The 21,513-nt window shown below is 34.0% G+C and overlaps 1 protein-coding gene across 4 annotated transcripts in view; it reads right to left on the bottom strand.

Annotated features, from left to right (window-relative positions):
- Positions 1-21,513, bottom strand: part of LOC143915053 (protein turtle-like) — a 373,910-nt gene that overhangs the window by 48,891 nt on the left and 303,506 nt on the right. The gene's annotated exons all lie outside the window — the stretch shown is intronic.

The following is a 21,513-nucleotide window of genomic DNA, read 5'->3' as shown; positions in this document are numbered from 1 at the left end:
GCCTAGTTTGATTTTAATTGTTTCATTATAATATTTAATATATTTACATTATTTTATTACCTTATTTTTCAGTAGATTCATTCGAATTTCCGAAAATAATTGGTCAATTTGGACCAAGTGAGACATTTAGATGATAAAAATAGCACAATAGAGGAATTGATACATATTTCCAAAGACACAATAGATATTCTATTATACGATAATTTTATATTGGAATACCTTTATAGACGATAGATTACAAACGACAATAGATTACCTTGCCATTATGTAGCATTGACAATACGATGATATCGATTATATTGAATGCTCTCGTCAAAAGTATGTATGTACATACATACACAATATTGTAGTGTAAATATTAAATAGGCATACTACATACATACATACATATGTATATGCGATGAATAAAAATATGCGTTTCGTTGAGTGTCGTTTGAACTACATATTGTAGTAATGGCCAACGTCGAACGTGTTGCTGACACGCGATACTGTTTTTATGTTTTCATAATTTATTTTTTTTTTTTTTTGCTTCTTTCATATCCGGCGATATCCGAAATTAATATGTATCGCATACGAATAAGCCAACGTCAAATTAGTATTGAAATATGGCGTGAATGAATATTCAAAATGCATTCGTGCTCTGTCAAAATTAGCTTGTTTTAAATAAGCTCTGCATAAAGCTCGGTTTATGTCGTCATAATGACTGTTTTTAAATTTGATTACACTTAATAATGCAACAATAGTTCATGTTATGTTAAACGATATAATATTGATAATTATAAAATAAAAATTAAGAGTTTAATCAATTTTATTATAAATTGCTTGGATTTTTTGCAAAGGCAATACTTTAAATGGACAATTTATTTCAAATAAATGGTCAGTAAATTTTATGAAAATTTTGTTATAATATTATTACACTTAATAAATAAAAAATAACGGTCAGTAAACCAATAAATGTTTTGAGTACTTACTGATCATCTATTTACTGACGAAATCAAACGAAGTTACTGATCAAATAAACACAGACCTTGCAACAAAGCTATTGAATATCAGTATTTTGATATGATATAAAAAATCAGTTTAAGTTTTTAGAATTATTGATTTTGTCACCTAAAAATTATTATTATTTAATGAAAAAGTTTGATCTCTAATATTATGTAAAGTAATTATATTTTTAAATGCTTTTTCTACTGATAAAATTTTATAAAAAAAGGTTTGCTTTGTAAAAATTAAAAAAAAAACTTATCTATAGAAAATGCTTTTTTTAAACTGACTTAATAGATACGTGAATGTATTTTTAAAATTCATAATTAAACTATACAAAAATACTGTTTATAATTAATAAGAATACAACAAATTCATGAAATATCGTAGTATATTGTAGATTAATTGTGGTTTTTTTTCTACATATTTAAAAAACAAACATTAAGGGACGATTAATTATTGTTCAATGTCAAAAAGCGCTAGTTTTAAATCAGATAAAAATTTTAATTTGAAAAAATATATACACAGTATGTTACAGCAAAAGTTTTAAAATTGAATGATATTATAATTAATTCCAATTTAAGTATAATCGGATAAACGATAAATATATGCAATTACAAAAATTAAAAAAAAACATACATTATAATGCGATATTTTATTAATTTGAAACATGTAATATAAATATTTATTTTAATTTGGATTCAGTTCTGCAAAATAGATCCATCTTATAATAAATTTTGATCGGTGACAAAATCGTCTTAAAATTGAACAAACCGATGAAAATTCACCGAATTTTCATATGAATGATGAAAAATAAAAAAAAGTCGACTTATAAAAATTAACAAACAAACCTAGTGAAAGACGGTGCATTTCCTATATATTTCCGTTGTTGTTGTTGTTGACGACCCACAGAAGATATCACCTGTCCATCCAAGTAGTCTCCAGCGTCCGTTCGACAATTTCACCTCATTTTCACCGATATCACGGGTGAGAGGTGGGGGGTATAGGGGGGGGGGGGGGGCACACACAACAACAAAAATCACACACGCACAAGTTTCAAAATGAAAAATACAAATCAAACACGCGTAAGGAAAATATTGACGTTCGGAAAATTCAATACATATTCCCGGGGCAACGACTGTGCGTACGCAAACCGGTCGCTCGTCGAAACGTATAGATTTTTATTTGACGCGTCGCTACTGTCGCGATACAACAACGAGACTCTCCCCCTCACTTTTTAAACTTATTATTATTATTTATTTATATATGTATGTATAAATTTAAGTAATATTTAGAATATGTATATTGTGGCATTCAGCGTGTTGTCGTCGTCTTGCGGGGGGTTTGTTCTGGTTTTGCGAGTGTGGGTGGGTGGTTGTGTTTGTGGGTGTGTGTGTGTGTGTGTGTGTGTGTGTGGTAGGGTTGATTTGGCACGGCGAGTGTGTCGCGTGTGGTGTGCCGGATTTGCGGGGGCGCCGAATGTCGGGGGGCGGAGGCGCAGAGAAGTCCCGGGGCTTCGTAGTCCCGGGGCCCGGGCGGTGCGGCGGCCGCGGGCGCCGGCTCGGTGGGCGTGGCGCGACTGCCGCCCCCCGGCAGAGGCTATCGATCGGTACGGCGCGCGCGCGCCCCTTCAACGCCACCCCCGCCGCCCCCGAGTCCCCCTGCGCCCCCTAGGCTCCCCCGGCCCCCGCTGCGCCCGGCGACGCCGCCCCAAAAAACCGCACGCGACTCCCAATTACACAATGGCCGGGACCAGGGCCTAGAGGATGAGCTTTCAGGGTCGGCGTCGTCGTCTCGACTCCCCCTTCTAGGGGCGGACGTCAAAAGTGCTATTGCGAGCTGCCGTCAGAGCCGTCAGTGGCTTTGACCACGTGTTGTTCCGCACTGTGTTGGAAAACGTGTCATCCTGGTGGCAGCTTCTAAAGCTGCCACCAGGATTCACCAAATGTCGATCTATCCCTCTTGTCGATGAACGCATCAATAAATATGAAAAATGGCTTACAATAATAAAAAAAAAAGTTTTCTAACCATCCCTCACCGAAATGGGGTATGCAAGTGCCCCAATGATAGTTTAAAATGTATGCTGATGATTTAAAAATTTACAAACCAATATACACCATAGACGATTGTCATAAGATACAAGAAGATCTAAGATCTTTGTTTAAATAATGATCTTTTTATTAATCTAGAAAAATGCTCTATTTTAAATTTCACTAGAAATAAGTCAATTATTACTAATCAATATCAATTAAATCATTCAATCCTTAACACGTCATCTTCTATTAAGGATCTTGGTGTAATACTCAATAATAAACTAGATTTCTCTGAACATATTTCTTTTATTACCAACAAAGCATTTAAATCTCTTGGATTCCTACTCCGCTCAACAAAACCCTTTAATGATCCTTATGTACTAAAATCACTTTATTTTTCCTTTGTAAGGTCTCACCTTGAATTTGCCTCAATTATCTGGTCACCTTTTTATTTATCCCATATTAATTGTATTGAGAAAGTTCAACTTAAATTTATTAAATCCTTACGCTACCTTTTTCCTACCTATACCCATTCTACTGTTTCCGACATTTTAAAAATCCTTTCTTTTAACAATCTTTCTGTCAGGCGACGACATACTGATGCTATATTCTTCTTTAAGCTCATAAATGGTTTCCTTGGTTGTTCTGATTTACTGAATAAGGTTAATTTCAGAATCCCAGTTCGGTACTCTAGACGCATTGCACTCTTTTTACTTGATCCTTTCAATGCTAATTCCCAAAAATATTTTTATCTGCAGCGCGTTTATCGTATGTTTAACGGAGAGCTGAATGAGGTTGATCTATTTGGTATTTCCCTACATCAATTCAGGTCTAACATCAAGAGAATCTTGACCGATTGATTCATTTCTTCTCCTATTCTATTTTTCCAATATTTCCAATATTTTTATACTTTAGTTTAGTTATGTAATGTGCTATTTAATCATATTATAGCTTTCATTCTTTTCCTTTTCATTTGTTTATTTTGTATTTACCTTTTTCATTTGTTTTATATTTGTAAATTTCAATTTCTTCTTATATTCTATTTTATAACCTTTTCCAAATATTTTAATACTATAGTTTAATTATGCAATGTTCTACATATTTTGTCATGCCTTTATTCTTTACTTTTTAATTTGTTTTCCTCATATTTATCTTTTTCATTTTCGTAAAAATCTATTATTGGACTCAGATGTTACATATATTATTTATTTACTATTTGTTTTTTTTATACATATCTATGTACATCCTGTCTGTTGATTTTTCAATTAATAAAATAAAATAAAAAATAAAATAATAAAAAAAATGGCCAGAAAAGTTGGTATATTATGTAGATTAAGAAATATTTTAAGTAAAAAAAGTAAAATTTTAATGTTTATAATTCAATTGTCTTGCCACATGTGGTTTATTGTGCCACTGTGCTTAATTTGTTTAGTGGCCAAGATTTAGAAAAAATGCAAAAAATGCAGAATAAAGCTATGAGAGGTATTTTGAATGTGAGTAGATTTAAGAGTATTGGAAGTATGTTAGGTGAATTAGGATGGATGAGTATTAGAATTAGTCTAAATATTAGTACATTGTCTTTTGTTTATAAGTTAGATCATAGGTTATTACCTAAGTATTTTGATGATTACATAATAAGGAATAGAGATAAACATAGTTTTATACTAGAAATAAGGACAAACTAGTTGTAAGTAGAGTAAGAAAGAATAAGACGGCTGGGGGTGTTTTTCACAGGGGTGTATAATGCTCATGTATAATGTCCTCCCTGAGTGCATCAGGTCTGCTAAAAACATGGATGCATTCCTGCGAGGTGCGAAGAGACACCTCTGTGAGGGACAGTAAATATAAGTAAATTATAAATTTTAGAATTAAGTATAATAATAGAGATGTATTTTTAAATTAGCTTGATAGCTAAAATATATATAAATAAATAAAAATAAATGAAGACGATTAGTGGACGTATTGCAAAGGAGCATTTCAGCATTAGTGGTTAAACTTGTACATAAGAAGCAATATCGTGTTAACTTATGTACTTTTGTAATGTTATGCTTTGAAACTGTTTCAACTGAAATGTTGGGAATAGAAATTGAATAGACTGTTCGTATTGGAAAAATAAGTAGAATAACACTGTTCGACACGAAAAATGGTTCAGAGACGAGATATGACTTTTCTTACAGATCTATGCCCAGTAAACACGAATCTGGTAATAAAAAATGTTGATTGGCTCGAGAATAGTCGAAATATGATTTTACTAAGTGGAATTTTATTTAATACTCATATAAAGATAATTTAATATATTATCCCTATTAATTCAATTCAGATTCGTGTAAATACGAGTAAACACTAGTACGAGCTTTTTGCTCGCAATTTTACCGATTTAAAGTACAGTACACTTCCAATTAACCTTTTTGAACGAAAACAAAAAATAGTGTGGTCAGAACACTATCTCAATAAACATGTTTCAATAGAAAAAACTCAATATTAAATAGTCTTAACAGTGGGAAAAAATCCCAAGTGAAAATACGTATTAGATTGGCCATGTTTCAGCGGTTTATATTACAAATACCGAGCGAAGCCGGGTAAAAACACTAGTACCGTCCGTGCTCACTGAAGTATGAACACTCGTTACTCGAGGCTATTTTGTGTACCTGCTCTCGTTAGGAATTACATTTTGGGTTCATTTTTTTGTAAACAATGCGTAGTATGCTATTGTATTTATCTACAAAGTATTTGGTGCAGTATTGTTCATACAATTATTTTAAATCCCAATCGAGTGTAGAAGCACACTTTTTTTCAGAAATCCCGTCAGTATAGACGTTTACTTCCGAGTAAAAACTAGTACGAGCTTTTAGCTCGAAATTTTACCGATTTCAGCACACTTCCAATGATCCCTTTTAAACGAAAACAAAAAATAGTGTCGTCAGAACACTATCTCAATAAACATGTTTCAATAGAAAAAACTCAATATAAAATAGTATTAACAGTGGAAAAAAAACCCAAGTGAAAATACGTACTTTTGACTTTTGATTGGAACTGGATGACTACTTAGAGAGATTTGAAAGCTGAAAAGTACTACAAATGGAAGATAAAATACCCGACTATAGATTCCAATATTCATTTTGAACAGGAAATTGACAGATTTTTAGACATCGACCGAACAAATATATCTCCGAATCTCGAGCCAAACAACAATTTTTATTACCAGATTCGTGTTCATTGGGCATGATTCTATAAGAAAAGTCATATCTCGTCTCTGAACCAAAAAAAAAGTCGTCATTTGTCGAACAGTGTAATTGAGGACAGTCGATCGAGCCGTTGAGGATGTTCAAAGTTGTTGAGATGTCAGCTATCTCCCTTCTTTTGACAAGTGGAAGCATATTCTGACACCTACATACAAGCATCTTCATAGGATGCATAGGCTAATTCAAAACGGCTGCCGATGTACCTCAAGAATATTTTCTGGATGCGCTCTAATCTGTCCCTTGCACCAGAGTACCCTTATGAGTCTACGTCCATTGATTGAATGAGGAAAATCAACTGGACATAGTTTCCTGGTGAAGGAAATTCATGAGCATTTTGCGACATTAACTTCTAACTTATTTAGGCTGCAATAAGCCTCCAGCCTGAACAAATCATCTCGCAAGTCTAAAGCATCATCACGGCTGTCTATTCTCTTGAATATCTTCATGTCATCGGCGAATAATAATATATTTGAATTTTCGTAATAACTATAAGTCATGTTTTTTACTGTTCGCTTGCATATTCTTGTTGATCGATGAATCAATGCGAGAGAGAGAGACAGCTATATTTTCATAAGCTATTGTTTTCGTCGCTTTTGGCGCGTGGCTATTGAGTCATACAGTCGCCTGTTGGCCTTACCTATGTGCGTTTGCATGTCGATGGTTGTTATTTTTTAATAAAAAAATAGTTAAAAACATGCTATAGGACTAAAACTTTTTCACGTTGATGTATAAAATGATTAATAAGATATATATTGAATCCATTTCTATTGAGAAAAAGCTGTATTTTGATTAAAAAATACTGGGGTCTTACCCGACCCCGGTTCGGGACACTCGTTCGATCTCGACGCTCCGTCCTTCAAAGGTTAAAAACAAGCCTCTTCTATATTTTTTATATATAAAATTAAGACAATATATAAAAAAATTTACGTCGTATCGATAAGAATTTTAGTAACCGATAAGTTTCAGTTCCATAGGACGAACGGTGTTCAAAAAATCCCCAAAATTCACAGACACACACATACACATTGGTTGCAGCTTACTGAAAGTAATTTATGTTTGTAGTTTGAGGCGTTGACTATATCTTGTTCCACGAGTTTGAAATATTGAAAATGTGTAATCCTGATGGCACCTTATTTAACTAATGATCGATTGACTAATGTTGAACTACCCTTAATCTAGGTTCAGCCTTAAAAAAATTGAATTTGTGCTCCTGTTGGTAGCTTTATGTGGAGCACAAGGCTTGAAACAGAAGTAGTTTGAAGTAAGTTCCTAGTCTCTTTACAAATTAAGTGCCCTCATGATCTAGACCGCTTTGTTTACTTAGATAGTGTTGCATAACTAAAGAAACTATCGATTATTCACCTGAGAATAGTGAAGTCTACGGAGACAAGTAAGACAACTATACACATACATAAGTCCTGTTCTATTAGATTTCCACTTCCCAATTAAATAAAGATATTTATTACAAAACAGCATCCGATAAAAACCCGCCCAGAACAGCATCCGAAGTAAAGCACCCGCCACTTTCGATAAATAGCCAAACACTTGAACCGAAAACGGTCAAAATTATTCATACAAACTATCGTATGGGATTGTTGGCGCAAAAGAGCCCTCAGGGATGAGATAGCTTGGCAACGTGATGCACTTGAAAGTGGCCTGCTTTGAGCCTCGGCACATATTTATATTTACAGAATCCATCATAGACAATGTTTGTCGGCCGTTTGGAAAGCAGACACGTGCCCACCGAAAGCTCGATAATGGCTTTTATTGCAGCGATCGACTTGGAAATGCATTATTTACAATAGCACCTGCCTGAAGGCGTAAAGAATGCGCATTCACAAGATGTTAATTCCCCGGAGTCTTCCTCCCAGCATCCTGGATGAGCTCAATCAATACGGATGCATACTTAATCCCTCGAATGCAACGTTTCGCTCGCAATTTGTTTCGACGGCGAGCTTTCGCCTAATGGTGCAAATAAGTAGCTTTGGATTTAGGGATAGATGAGACGCCTGGAAGGATTTATGTAAATCATGTCGATTACGGTTGTGGCAAGCTCTAGCACGCAGACAAAAGCTCCACGTGTGTCTCTCTCTCTATGTAGAGGTGTCTGTCGTGTGATCCCAAGACGTTGCGGTTCAACAGGGTTAAACATGGTGCACAATTGAAGTCTCCGGCTTAAAGGAACGTGGGTGGACTTGGTCAAAGAAAAACAAATTGAACTGCTGGCAGAGAAAAGATGTGTGTTGGCTAAAAGTCAATAAATGCATGTGTGTGTGTATGACCCGAGATGTTTGACTTTATATAGGAGGTGCTAGAACATACGTATATGTATGTGGGTAAAAATAGCAGGCTCGGTACTACAAGGCTTTAAGTTGTGTTGCATTTAATAAAGCACTTAAGAGCTTTTGCTGTTGGCGAATACTGTTCAAATTTCATATCGATGTATGCACATATTGTATGTAGTGTGTACTTGACTATAAATACGGTATTACTTCAAGTAACATCAACTGAAACATAAAAACATTATTGTGTTTTTAAGATGCAATACATTCCGAATAGGACTGTATAACTAAGAGTCGATCGTGTATTCTGCATTTAATATTACAAATGTACAATATATATATTTCATACAACATGAACATTCGCCTTTACAGATAAAGTGACGGTGCACTTATACAGATAGAATACAATCAATATATATGTAAGCATTTTATACAATTCGAATGGAGATGCATTTTATACATGCGAGTGGCAATGATTAATAATATTCCTTTCCTTTTTATTTACTTAACTTTATTACGGCTAAAAGTGGTAGAGGGACTGCCGGTCGTGTAGCGCAGTGCAACTGGTCACATCACTGAACTGATAACAGCTATACAAAGCTAAAGCTAACTGACCGTTGGCCTCTATATATATACATATAATGTAATACATCAAAGTGGGGAGTGACCATAACAATATGAAGATTGTCCAGCGAATTCATACAAACATTCATGGAGAAATTTTCGTAGAATTTTATAATTAAATTGGTTTAACTGAATAACTTATTTAGCAAGAGAGATAGGAAAGCGGATGCCTATTTTACAGGAACCATTTCAAATAAAAATCAGAAAAATTGGCAAGCTCTTATAAGAAACGATCGACCTGGAGTCACAAACCAAGGTCACAAACAATTTTGACTTTCTCAACCAAATATATATATATATATATATATATATATATATATATATATATATATATATATATATATATATATATATATATATATATATATATATATATATATATATATATATATACATACTTACATACATACAAAGTCTCTTTGAAATTGTATATTAGATTGAATATATTAGATAGTGTGAATTAAACAATTAAAATCCAACAAGACGCTAATTTAGACGCGTTTATTACGATTATTTTTCACCATCAAACTATAAAAATCGATTGAAATATCTATAGTTGACCAAACCACGCAAAATGGCAAAGTTTCAAACCGATTTGAAAATTGTAGGAATTTAGTTCAATCTTTTGCGAAAGCAAACTAATAAGAGGCTTGTAATAAACATTGGTGTATTTGATTGATTAAAATATGCTGTAATTGAAACCTAACAAAGAAAATCCTTTGATATATTTTATATAATATCAATTAAAGTGCTATCAAGAGATTATGTTGAAGTTTATTTTACTAAGTGACGAAATTATGATTTTACAAAGGAAAATAAATGAAGTGGTTTTAATGGGGATAAATGTACGGACATATATAAGAAATATAATATGATTTATATATAGATATATATTCATATAACTAAAGTGCTTAAAAATATAATAAATAATGAAATTTCATATTACAAGAAACGAACTTTCATAGTCAAAATTTACAATTTTTCAAGCAGTCAATGAATTTCATATGCTAAGATTATTAACTATATTTTTTAGCTTTTAATTATATGAACAGAAGATTTGCTGTTTATTGAAAAACTAACAAGTAACGAAACATGAAAATCATATTATATAAAACTAATAACAATAATAATGTTTTAAATACAGTAGCCTTTTAAAAATTATTACTAAATATAATTTCTTCATCATATATTAGGGTATCCGGACATTAATTTGTAACACCATTTCATCGCGGTGACATTGATATCGTCAAATATACATAAGTACAAGCCTTAATATTAAAGTAGGTATAAACCACCCCCGACAAAGAAAAAATGGTAACGACGGATATTATCTAAAATATTTAACACGAAAATATTTATATTGATTTATTTTATTACAATACATATCCCTTGTTTTTTTATGATTAATTTTACTAAAATACATATTATAATTTACATTGAAAACCCCCGTCAACTGCATCTATAGAACAAATTATCTCGCAGATAAAACCGACTGAGGAGATATACAGTGAAATGTCAGATTTGACATATTTGGCCAAAAATCAATATATATCATTACATGAAGCTAGACACCAAATTTGAAATTTATATATACATATGAGAGTTAAAACTATAAATATTTAAATATTAAAGATAACGAGAACCTATAGAACAAATTATATAAAATATAGAGTGAATTATAGGCGTTTAAACAATTAAAATCTTATATGGCCATATCAAGGCGAACAGGTTGGAAGACACGGGACGAACGCTTATTAAACGTCAGGAAGGTTTACGGGTCCCGTTTTTAAAACTAGTTGTATACGATATTTTATCTCCAACCTAATTGCAGACGATACATTAACGTGTATTGATGTCCAAAATGAGCAATATGGCAAAGTATGAAAACGATCGGATACGAGATAAAAATGACCACTAACACGAAAGCCATGTGAAACGTAAAGGAGGTATGTAAAAAAACCAATAGGATAAGACGAACTACCAAATGTAGCTTGCGTGGCGAACACTGTCGTACGTGATGAAATTCCACCGCAATGAAATGACCAGGAAACAGAGCTTGAATCAAAGTCGAGTGTTAACAGCTCAGGTGTCTTTCATAGCTCAGGTGTTGAAATAGTCACAGCAACACAAACCCATTGAAAAAATCGAATAGAATTTTCGACTTCATACGCAGACTATATACATATATAATTCCCATATCGATATTAACTTGCAAGTCCATTTTATGGTATGAAATGACTTAATTTTATCGAATTACATACTTCCCTATCGCAGCATGAACGATCGCAATAAATAGCCCCAATTCCAAAACACTCACACCAACCCTCAAACTCCACGTACGACATTCAGAGAGAGAGAAGCGAAAAAAACACACACAGAACGTATACAAACTTTGTATACAGAGAGGGCTGGTGGGAAGAAGAGGGTGGGGGGGGGGGTATTAGTGCTCCGACAATACTCCCCCTTTTTGGAAATGTGCTGAGCGTTTTCCTGTTGGGTACATATTCAATACACGGAGTGGACACATAAAAGCCTCCGCTCGCAGCCTCGTCGACGAATAATCGTGTTTACATTAGCCGGTATCAGGTGTCGTTAGTGTTACCTTTCGGCCCCGCATTACACACCCACCCACCCACCCACCCACCCACACAACGCACAAATGTGTACGTACTATATAGCGGGAGAGTCTTCGATCTCAACCCCTCTACGACCGGACATTATGGGTCACCATAGCCAAAACCCCCCCCCCCACCTCCTACTCAGGTCGTCCGTTCGTTAATTGCTTAACCCGTGTTCGATTTAAAACGGGTGTCCCGTTTTCCTCCCCCCCACGTGTGCAAAGCGGCCGTTTTATCTGCGATCTGACAGGTTAACATCCACTTACACGTGCAGGACGCGCGATAGTCGTATCCAAATTTAAGAATTTTGGGGTCTTGCCCTGTTTGGATCTACAGTTTTTGGAAATGGTTGATAGTTGAGAATTTTTTATTAATTAATATTAAAAAAATCTATAGTGGTTTCATCATGATTTCACGAAGGCGTATTTCACAAGTGTATAAGAGTATTTTATGCATATGTAAGGTATATACATACATATATAGGTATATATATATATATATATATATATATATATATATATATATATATATATATATATATATATATATATATATACATTAATATAAGACAGCCGGTGCGGTGCAAGCGCTCGACAATCACCAGACAGACTGAACGACAGATAAACTGGATGGCAGATTCTCGAATGATAGATTGCACATCAGATGACGAGTAACCTTTCGATGTGCACATATGCAATTATTAAAATGGTAATTATTAAAATTGAGTTGGATCTTTCTGGCGAGAATTGCATTTAAAGCTGCCATCCAGTTTATCTGGATGGCAGCTTTAAATGCAATTCTCTGCCATCCAGTTTAGCTCGATCGTTAAGAGGGCTGAACAGCAGCGCCTTGTCCATACAAACGTACTATACTTCTCCCTTCCTTAATTATGGCACTAGATAAATTATTTTTGAATATACTATGGATATCTATACCATTGGGGTGCATCTATCGTTTTATTTTTTTGATTAATTATTTTTTATCTATAAAATCTATAAAATCGCCTCTTTTTTACACCCACGAAACGAGTCCAGCGTGCTTATTTAAAGGTCGATTTAAAAAAATATACGCCGATAGATGCACAGAAAGTATTTTTTTCATACCGATGATGAAATTTTTTTAAAAATTGGTCCAGTTCCGGAGGAGAAAATAGGAGAATACGAAACCTCGATTTTGTCAATTTAAAATACGTTTTATCTGGTCGAAGCGCAACTGTCGCATTCACTCAATATATATATATTGTCACATTCACTCAATATATACATACACTCAATATATATATCGAAGAAAGGAACGGTAACAAAATTAAGGTTTCGGGTGTACAGCCCTCTTAAGCTTTTGCTTAGCGTTAAAAGTAACCGTAAGCATGGTGGCCATAGCAATCATATCAAATTATCAAAATTATAATATATATAAACATTTTAACAATCATTATATAATACAACCAACCAACAGCATAGCTCGGTCGTTAAGCTTCGATCCAATGAGCTGACCTCGATTGAAAATAATTTTTCTAAGTATATCTGTAGTGCTGCTGGTCAGACCTGGATATTTGTGACTCCAGGTCGATCGTTTCCTATCAGAGTTTGTCGATTTTCTCTGATTTAATTGTTGAAACGGTTCCCGGTAAAATTGGCTAAATATTCTTCCTACCTACTATGTCACCACTATTTGAGATTGATTAATGTACAATAAAATTTATGTACAGTTCATAGATGTCTCGTTGATTTATGTGTTTTCCAGTGTCTATAATTCAGCGACTGGTATATTAAAAAAATGCTGCAATGTTTGTAATTGATCAGGAAGGCACATTGGGGTTACCTGTAAGGTCTTCCTGGTACATATGTAAAAAGAAAATAAACATATATACAGTAGGTTTTTAAAAATTATTACTGAATAATTATTAAAATTATTATAAATTAGGGTATGCGGACATTACATCGCAAGACCATTTCATCGCGGTGACATTGATATCGTCAAATATATGTACATAAGTACAAGCATAAGTATTAAACCCATGACTTTATCTACGTACGTATTTGAGGAATATAAGGTCACAAAACAAAATTCGATAATTAAACATACATACACGTTCACACATACCAGTTATGAAAGTATTTTCGATACAAATTGAGCGCAAATATAGGGGAACTTACACAAGACAAAAGTTCTACTTCCGGTTGTCGGATTTTGTTTGAATTTTTTTAATGATTTAAAATCACTACAATAATTATACACATTAAATACTAAAAAGATACAAATTTTGTTCAACCACTTAATATTTTTATTATTTTATTATTTTTTTTTTATTGTCACAAATCAATACACACTCGCCATTACAGATTTGCTCCAATGCGACGGGTGTACGTTAATGAAATACATAAACAATCAGAAATCAGAAATACAGTTATACATACATATACAATCAGAATATATAGAATATAACAATTAATCAGAAATCATAATCATAGTGACATCTATGGATTTCAGATTACTGTGTATAATTAATACAAATTATACACAGGCAGATTTTTGTGACAACAGGATTAGATTTTTTTTTTAATACCAATTTTCAGGAACCGTTTCAGCAATGATCAGATAAAATTGGCAAACTCTGATAGAGAAACGATCGATTTGGAGTCACAAAACCCCCAAATCTAACCAGCAGTGGCGAGGACACGAACCTATGACCTCAGTGATGCTAAATATATACGCTATCACTAAGCCAAACTGCTGGCTAATATGTATGTATGTTTGTTTGTTCGCTTGGTAGTTTTGTATATTATCTCATAGTATAATTTACCAATATGTTAAATTTGAAATACTATCTCATCGTATCCGAAATGAAATTATAAGAAATAGTAAAATGTCTACTAAAGTGTATCTACAAAATTTTCATTTGTTTGAGTAACGCTGGGCGAAGCTCTAAAACTATTTAATACTTGATCATATTGTGGAAAAAAGGTAGAGACGCGCCGAGCTTTTTTCTGTGAAAATTTGGATAATTAAGGTGTTAGAAAGATAGAAAGCTCTTTTGAGATGTTGTGTAGGCTTTCATGGTAGATGTTAAGGATCCCCTGGATGAATAAACGTATAAAAGCTTCTATCCCTGGGGAGATACGCATAATAAGAGGGGAAGACGAGTCGTGGTTGGTGGTGTGGAATGAACAAAATAAGGGGGAACATTTCCAAGAACAAATTCGTTCTGCACCAGGAGTGCTGTATTCTAGAGAAAATTGGAGATCCATCATCCGAGAACTTCACAATTCTAAGGAGTAGGAATAGAAAGAAGTCGATATATGCATACATATAGTAATATAGGGATTAAATTAGCCAGCAGCATACATAGCTTGGTGGTTGCGTTAATGATAACCACCGATTTCACGGACTCAAGCCCAGGGTTGACCTCGATTGAAAAGGATATATTCGGAAGTATTTCTGTAGCAATGCTGGTCAGACCTATATATTGGTGACTTATCCTTTCCTATCAGAGTTAGCCAATTTATCTGATTTCATTGTTGGAACAGTTCTTCACCAAATTGCAAAAAACTATCCTTACCGCTATGTCACTACTATTTGAATATGATTTCAAAATTGTACAAATGAAATACCATACAAATGTATTGCTGAGGGGCAACCCGTAATGGCATCATATGAAAAATATAAATTTGATAGAAAAAAAGTGTTAACATATTTTCTTAACACTTAGCTTCATGGGTATATGAATCATAAGATACAAGGCGCACACGGAGACACAACGCGCGTATGGAGACTCATGTCTTTGTGCGGACCTCTTACATACATACATATTAGCCAGCAGTTTGGCTTAATGGTAGCGTATATATTTAGCACCACTGATGTCAAAGGTTCGAGTCCTCGCCATCTGCTGGTTAGATTTGGGGGTTTTGTGACTCCAAATCGATCGTTTCTCTATCAGAGTTTGCCAATTTTATCTGATCATTGCTGAAACGGTTCCTTAAAATTGGTATTAGATCTATTCCGGTTGTCACAAAAATCTGCCTGTGTATAATTTGTAATAATTATGCAAAGTAATCTGAAATCTATAGATATCTCTATAGACATCTCTATAATTTTGTATTTATTATATGTATAAAAATTGTACACAAAAGAAATCTGAAAATAATCCATAGATGTCTCTATGATTATTATTTCTGATTAATTGTTATATGCTATATATTTTGATTGTATATGTATTACTGTATTTCTGATTTCTGATTGTTTATGTATTTTGTATTTCGTTAAAACGTACACCCGTCGCATTGGAGCAAATCTGTAATGACGAGTGTATATTGATTTGTAACAATAAAATAAAATTTCCGTAAGTACCTACTCATTTAGAAGCAGCTTATAATTTTGAGCAATCGGGAGAGAAGTACGACCTAGGATAAATTAAGCAATTACTGGAGATTAACTCCAGTAAGTAAAGTCAACAAAGGAATTGCAGATAAAAGAAGAATGAACAACAAAAAAGACAAAATAACTTCAGCAAATGCAAATAAAATCTGTGAAAGTTGGACGTCGATGAGCATCAATGACTTCCGCTGCATTTCTGTTTATTTTTCCTGTTTTATAATGTAAAAAAATTAGAATTTGGTCATATATTTGCACGTGTATTCTGACTGACTCGGCCCCGATGAGGAATTCTCGATTTAGCAGCAAGATTTATTAACGTGATCATCTCTATCTGTTTGTGCTTATAAAATGTAGAAAAAAAGAAAGGTAGATAGAATATATGTCCAGTGTGATTAAAAAATACCCAAGAGTAAGCAGAAAAAGGTCACACAGGTTAATCGAGTAACGTCAATGAAGGAATTGCAGAAAAAAGAAGAATGAATAACAAATAACACAAAAAATGAACAAAAAATATGTGAAAGTTGAAGAGCATCCTTTATGTTTATTCTTACATGTTTTATACCGATGCGGTGCAAACGATCGAAAAGCGCCAGACAGACTGAACCACAGATTAACGACACGTGTACCTTATGCGTGCGCACTGCTCGCACTTACACTAAGCGAAATCTACCCGAAGTCCCGACATACCTACCCTGTATACGTTCTGTGCTTCTGATACTTTAGTTCTGAATTTTTCCTTATTAAATTATTAAAAACTTGCCAGAAAGATCCAACTCAATTTTAATAATTGCATCTGTGCACATCGAAAGGTTACTCGTCATCTGATGTGCAATTTTTCATTCGTGAAGTCGAGAATTGCGTTTAAAGCAGCCATCCAGTTAATCTGTGGTTCAATCTGTCTGGCGCTTTTCGATCGTTTGCACCAAACCCGTTTTATACTGTAAATCGTCCAGTGTGATTAATAATGTTTTCATTTGATTTCCATTTGTAGATAGATATAGTACTTTTTCCAACATGAAAAGTTTTAAATCGTGAAAAGCAAGAATCAGATATGCGAGCACCAACTTTTGCAAGAAATTGCATCATGACATGGCGTTCAAAGCGTCGCGTTTCAATCGGACCTAATTTATTTCGTTTCGCCAACTCGAAAGGACATATTTGTAACGAAATTATTCGCAACACGATAACAATCAACAATTCGACAAGGAGAAGTTTATCGTAGGAATGTTTCGAAAAGTTCCTAAAGCGTTGATGTACAATACCCATTTACTTTGAGCTCGATACATTCGATAATGCGATAAGCTTCATATTAAATTTTATACGGGGCGAGCTTTTGATGTAAAAAAATATGAAAGAAACACTTGGGCGTACTATAATTCCGTTTTGTAAAAAACGACAGGAAAAGGGTAATTCTGAATGTATTTTTTTGACTTTTTTTAAAGGTCACTCTGTCGCTTTATACCCCCATTATGAAAAACCGACCAAAGAATCAATACGCTCGTATGTAATCTAGAATCGAAATCGCGTATATGTATGTATGTATGTGCACTCTTAATGACCATCAGATATTTAGACTTTTTAACGCACGTTTTTTTAACAGGCAGGGATATTTGTAGATATTAGGTATTTTAATCAGTATTGCAAAAAAAGTTCAAATATTGTTATTAATAAAATATATAAAACAATTAGTTAACTCTTTGAATGCTGATCAACGCCGATCGGCGTTTTTCCAACAAGTCCATGAGCCTGAAATACGCCGATAGGCGTTGTATTTTGAGTATGTAAAAAATAAACAAGAATACTACCCGCTAAGCCATTCCAAGTTGCATTGAAAAAAAACATTGAACATGGGTCGTGTAATCCGTGTCAATGTTTATAAAGACTGGTTTACACCGGAATATGTGAATTTATAACCATAGCAGAATTTCCCAATGGAAAAACTGCTGAGTATTTTAGATTGTGTCTTGGCATTTTGATTTGTGAGTACATTTTAACAACGATGAAGAAGATGGAACTGTGTAGTTTTGGAAAAATACATTCATTGATAGACTTCTTTGGTTCATTTTATATTGTTGCAAGATATATTAGAGAGTCAAAACACACCTTTACAAAACTCAAAATCCTCGGCTGTAGTTATCTAAGGTTTTTTTGGTTTAGCTACAATTTTTATACCTGCTTTCTATTGGATTTCTAAATAATTCTAGTTGGAAATATTGGAGATATTTTCAGCGTGGCGGGCTTTCAACAGAAAAGAGGTCAACACTCAAAGGGTTAACCCTTTTATTCTTGTAGTTGGCAAACTCTGATAGGAAACGAGTCTCAAATATCTTAGTCTGACCAGAAAAAATCTTATTATACTCAGATTATATAGCTCTATTATTTTTATTATATAGCTCTATGTATATTATATATGTACATATACTCAGAATAAATTATTTTCAATCAAGGTCAGTTCACGGGATCTAACCCGGCGCCCACTCGGTGCTTAGAACGAACTATCGAGCCCCGCTGCTGGATTTTAATATGGGAACTGGGGTCAAAGCCGCAATTTCTTTGCAGCCTTCACAGCCCTCTATATATGTATGTTTGTGTTTATGTGTTTTGCCTTTTAATTTGTGACAAAATTGACCGAGCGTGTACACACACGTTCGCTTCCACCTTCCGAGTGTTAACCCCCTCGGCCACCCACTCCCCGGTGGTTTCCCCACCACCGAATCTATGATGAATTGTACCCTTTTCCATCTCGTACGCAAACGTCAATTTTTGCTTTCACACATGATGAATTGCCCGGGCCTAATGTTGTTTCGCGTACGAGCGAACACTCACTTTTGTCGTCGGCGAGGAATTATTTTTGTTGTCCGCAGAATTCGCCCTCGAACGGGTTAAGGGTTGGCGGCCATTCGTGCCACCACATAAAAGGAAAATTATGATGGAATAACATTTTTGCCAGAGAGATGTGCGCCGTTGAATGCAGCTACTAGCTACACGATAAGTTGTTGCCAAATAACTTTGTAATGTCGTGTTTTTGCACTAACGAAAGATCTGATGTGCCCAATAAACGGGCGGGGGTGGAAATTTTCCACGCAATAAACAGACTTTGACAATTCTATTACCGAATAATACATATTTTAATGTGTAGCTTACAATTATTTACCAGTGTGAATACCGAGTGAAATTGGAAAATTTATTCTATTTTCTAAGTACATCAGGCGGGAACGAAAAACGTGAATTTAGATTTCCATCGATGGAACTAGTGGAACACTTTCGTCATATCAAGGGAACGTTGAATAAAAAAAAGCATTGATTTAAAAAAATGTCCTGTGTCTCCAACCAATCGATTAGTTATTAGAATATATTATGATTTCGAGCAGAGTGGTCACCGGTTCGAATCCCACTGCTGGCCAGACCTTGGTTTGCGACTCCAAGTCAATCGTTTCCTATCAGAGTTTGCCAATTTATCTGATTTTCATTGAAACAGTTCCTACAAATTGGCATCCCTGTCCTATCTATCTTGCCAATCTCAAGTTATTCAGCGTCTTTGGGTTCACCAATTTGATTATAAAATGCTGCAAAACGTTTCTCCATAGATGTCAATGTGGATGTTAGTATGAATTCATATTGTATAAAATGCTTATGTATATTGATTGATTGTATTTGTATCTGTTTAAGTGCACTCGTCGCTCTGGAGCGATCTGTAAAGGCGAGTGTTCATGTTCTATGAACTAAATAAAATAAATAATTTATCTACACAAAATTTTCAAAAAACTAAGTTTTTATTCATATATGTACATATTTGTTTTTCGAGAACAGTTCTTTTTACACTCAACAGATGTGTGATTTGAGTGTAAGACAGATTTTTTTTAAACCCAATATTCACCTATCGAAGTTTTTTTGGGATAAACGAGAATTCAAACTAACCATTTCGGTCGATAGTCCCCATATAAAGAGTGTTTGAATAGGGGAAGCGTTATTTTTAGAAAATCGTAATTATTTTTCGTGTTCCCATGATTAATTTCTAAATAAAAGTCGGCAAGAGCTTCCTCAATTATATATATCTACATATAAACCTTTAATCTAAAAATAAATAAACGTTTGTCAGATTCGGAAGACTATGAATTTCAAATTTACCAACTTTTGTTAAAATTCGTCCATTTCATCTAAAAATAATTGTTGAAACGGCTTCATACAAAATTTATACTACCAAAATCATAATCTATTATTTACGCTCCAGAAAACGACTGGACACAAAACCTTTTCCAAGACGCTTTCATTACATAAACTCTTAAGTACATTCCGCACTTAAACTTTCTAAGCAATATTTTTAATAATAAAAATCGACCGAGTGTTTTACACTATTCACTATACCAGTGAGACTCTATACGTAAAATCTACATATGTACATATGTGCACACCAGTCAAATAACAGGTCAGGTTTGTGAGGTAGTTATCAAGGCGAGGGTATCAGCGTTGCAATGTATAGGGGCAGGAAAAAGGGGAAGGTCGATGGAGAAGGTACCCCATAGCTTAATTGTTCCACGTTTGCAAAGTGATAGCATTTGAAATGCCAGTTGGACTTAAGATAGCAATTCACGTAGAAAATTTTCTAGCAATTCGTCTATATATAGTAGTGGTTTCTCAGAAATCTTCTGTATTTATTGTACATATGTACAATTTGTAAAAATTATGTACAAATCTAAAATCCATATATGTCTCAATGGATTAATAATGTAAGTAATTAAATAATTAATTGTAATTTTGAGTTCTTCAGCTTCTGGAAATACAGTGATTTATGTGATAATAAAATGCTGCATTGTTTGTAATTAATTGTCCAGGAAGGCGCATTTGGTCTTCCCGTCAAGCCCTTCTGATATATATGTATATCTATGTAAAAATAAGTTAAATAAAATATAAATAAACACTACACCGTTGATTTCTGCTATGGCAATCCAGGCCAAAAAATTATCCAATGGAGTTTATAAATTCTTATGGTGATATTTAATTCTTGTACTGACATAAAATGTGATCGGCAGCGGTGATTCTCAAATTCGAAGAAATGTAGGAGAAACGTAAAAGATCGTACGAATTAACAGTGAAGTCATGAAGTCACGCCTATTCTATAGGCATTCCGTGCCGTACGATTCTGTATGTTTGCGTCCTTAATCTGATCATATTAAACTTCATTTTCATGCAATGTTTCAATTTGAGAGAGGAAATTGTCAGACAATTGGTACTGATATACATACATATATAAATATAATTTAAAGACATATTTTGCAAGAGTATATAGGTCGCATTATTATGAAAATATAAAAAACAAGTCATACTTACAAAGTTGCAAAGTTTTATTATTTTCGCA

The sequence above is a fragment of the Arctopsyche grandis genome, chromosome 8 (genome assembly GCF_051622035.1).
Source record: "Arctopsyche grandis isolate Sample6627 chromosome 8, ASM5162203v2, whole genome shotgun sequence".
Classification (NCBI taxonomy): Eukaryota; Metazoa; Arthropoda; class Insecta; order Trichoptera; family Hydropsychidae; genus Arctopsyche; species Arctopsyche grandis.
The sequence above is the reverse complement of the archived record's forward strand: the minus strand, read 5'-3'. Positions and strand labels throughout refer to the sequence as shown.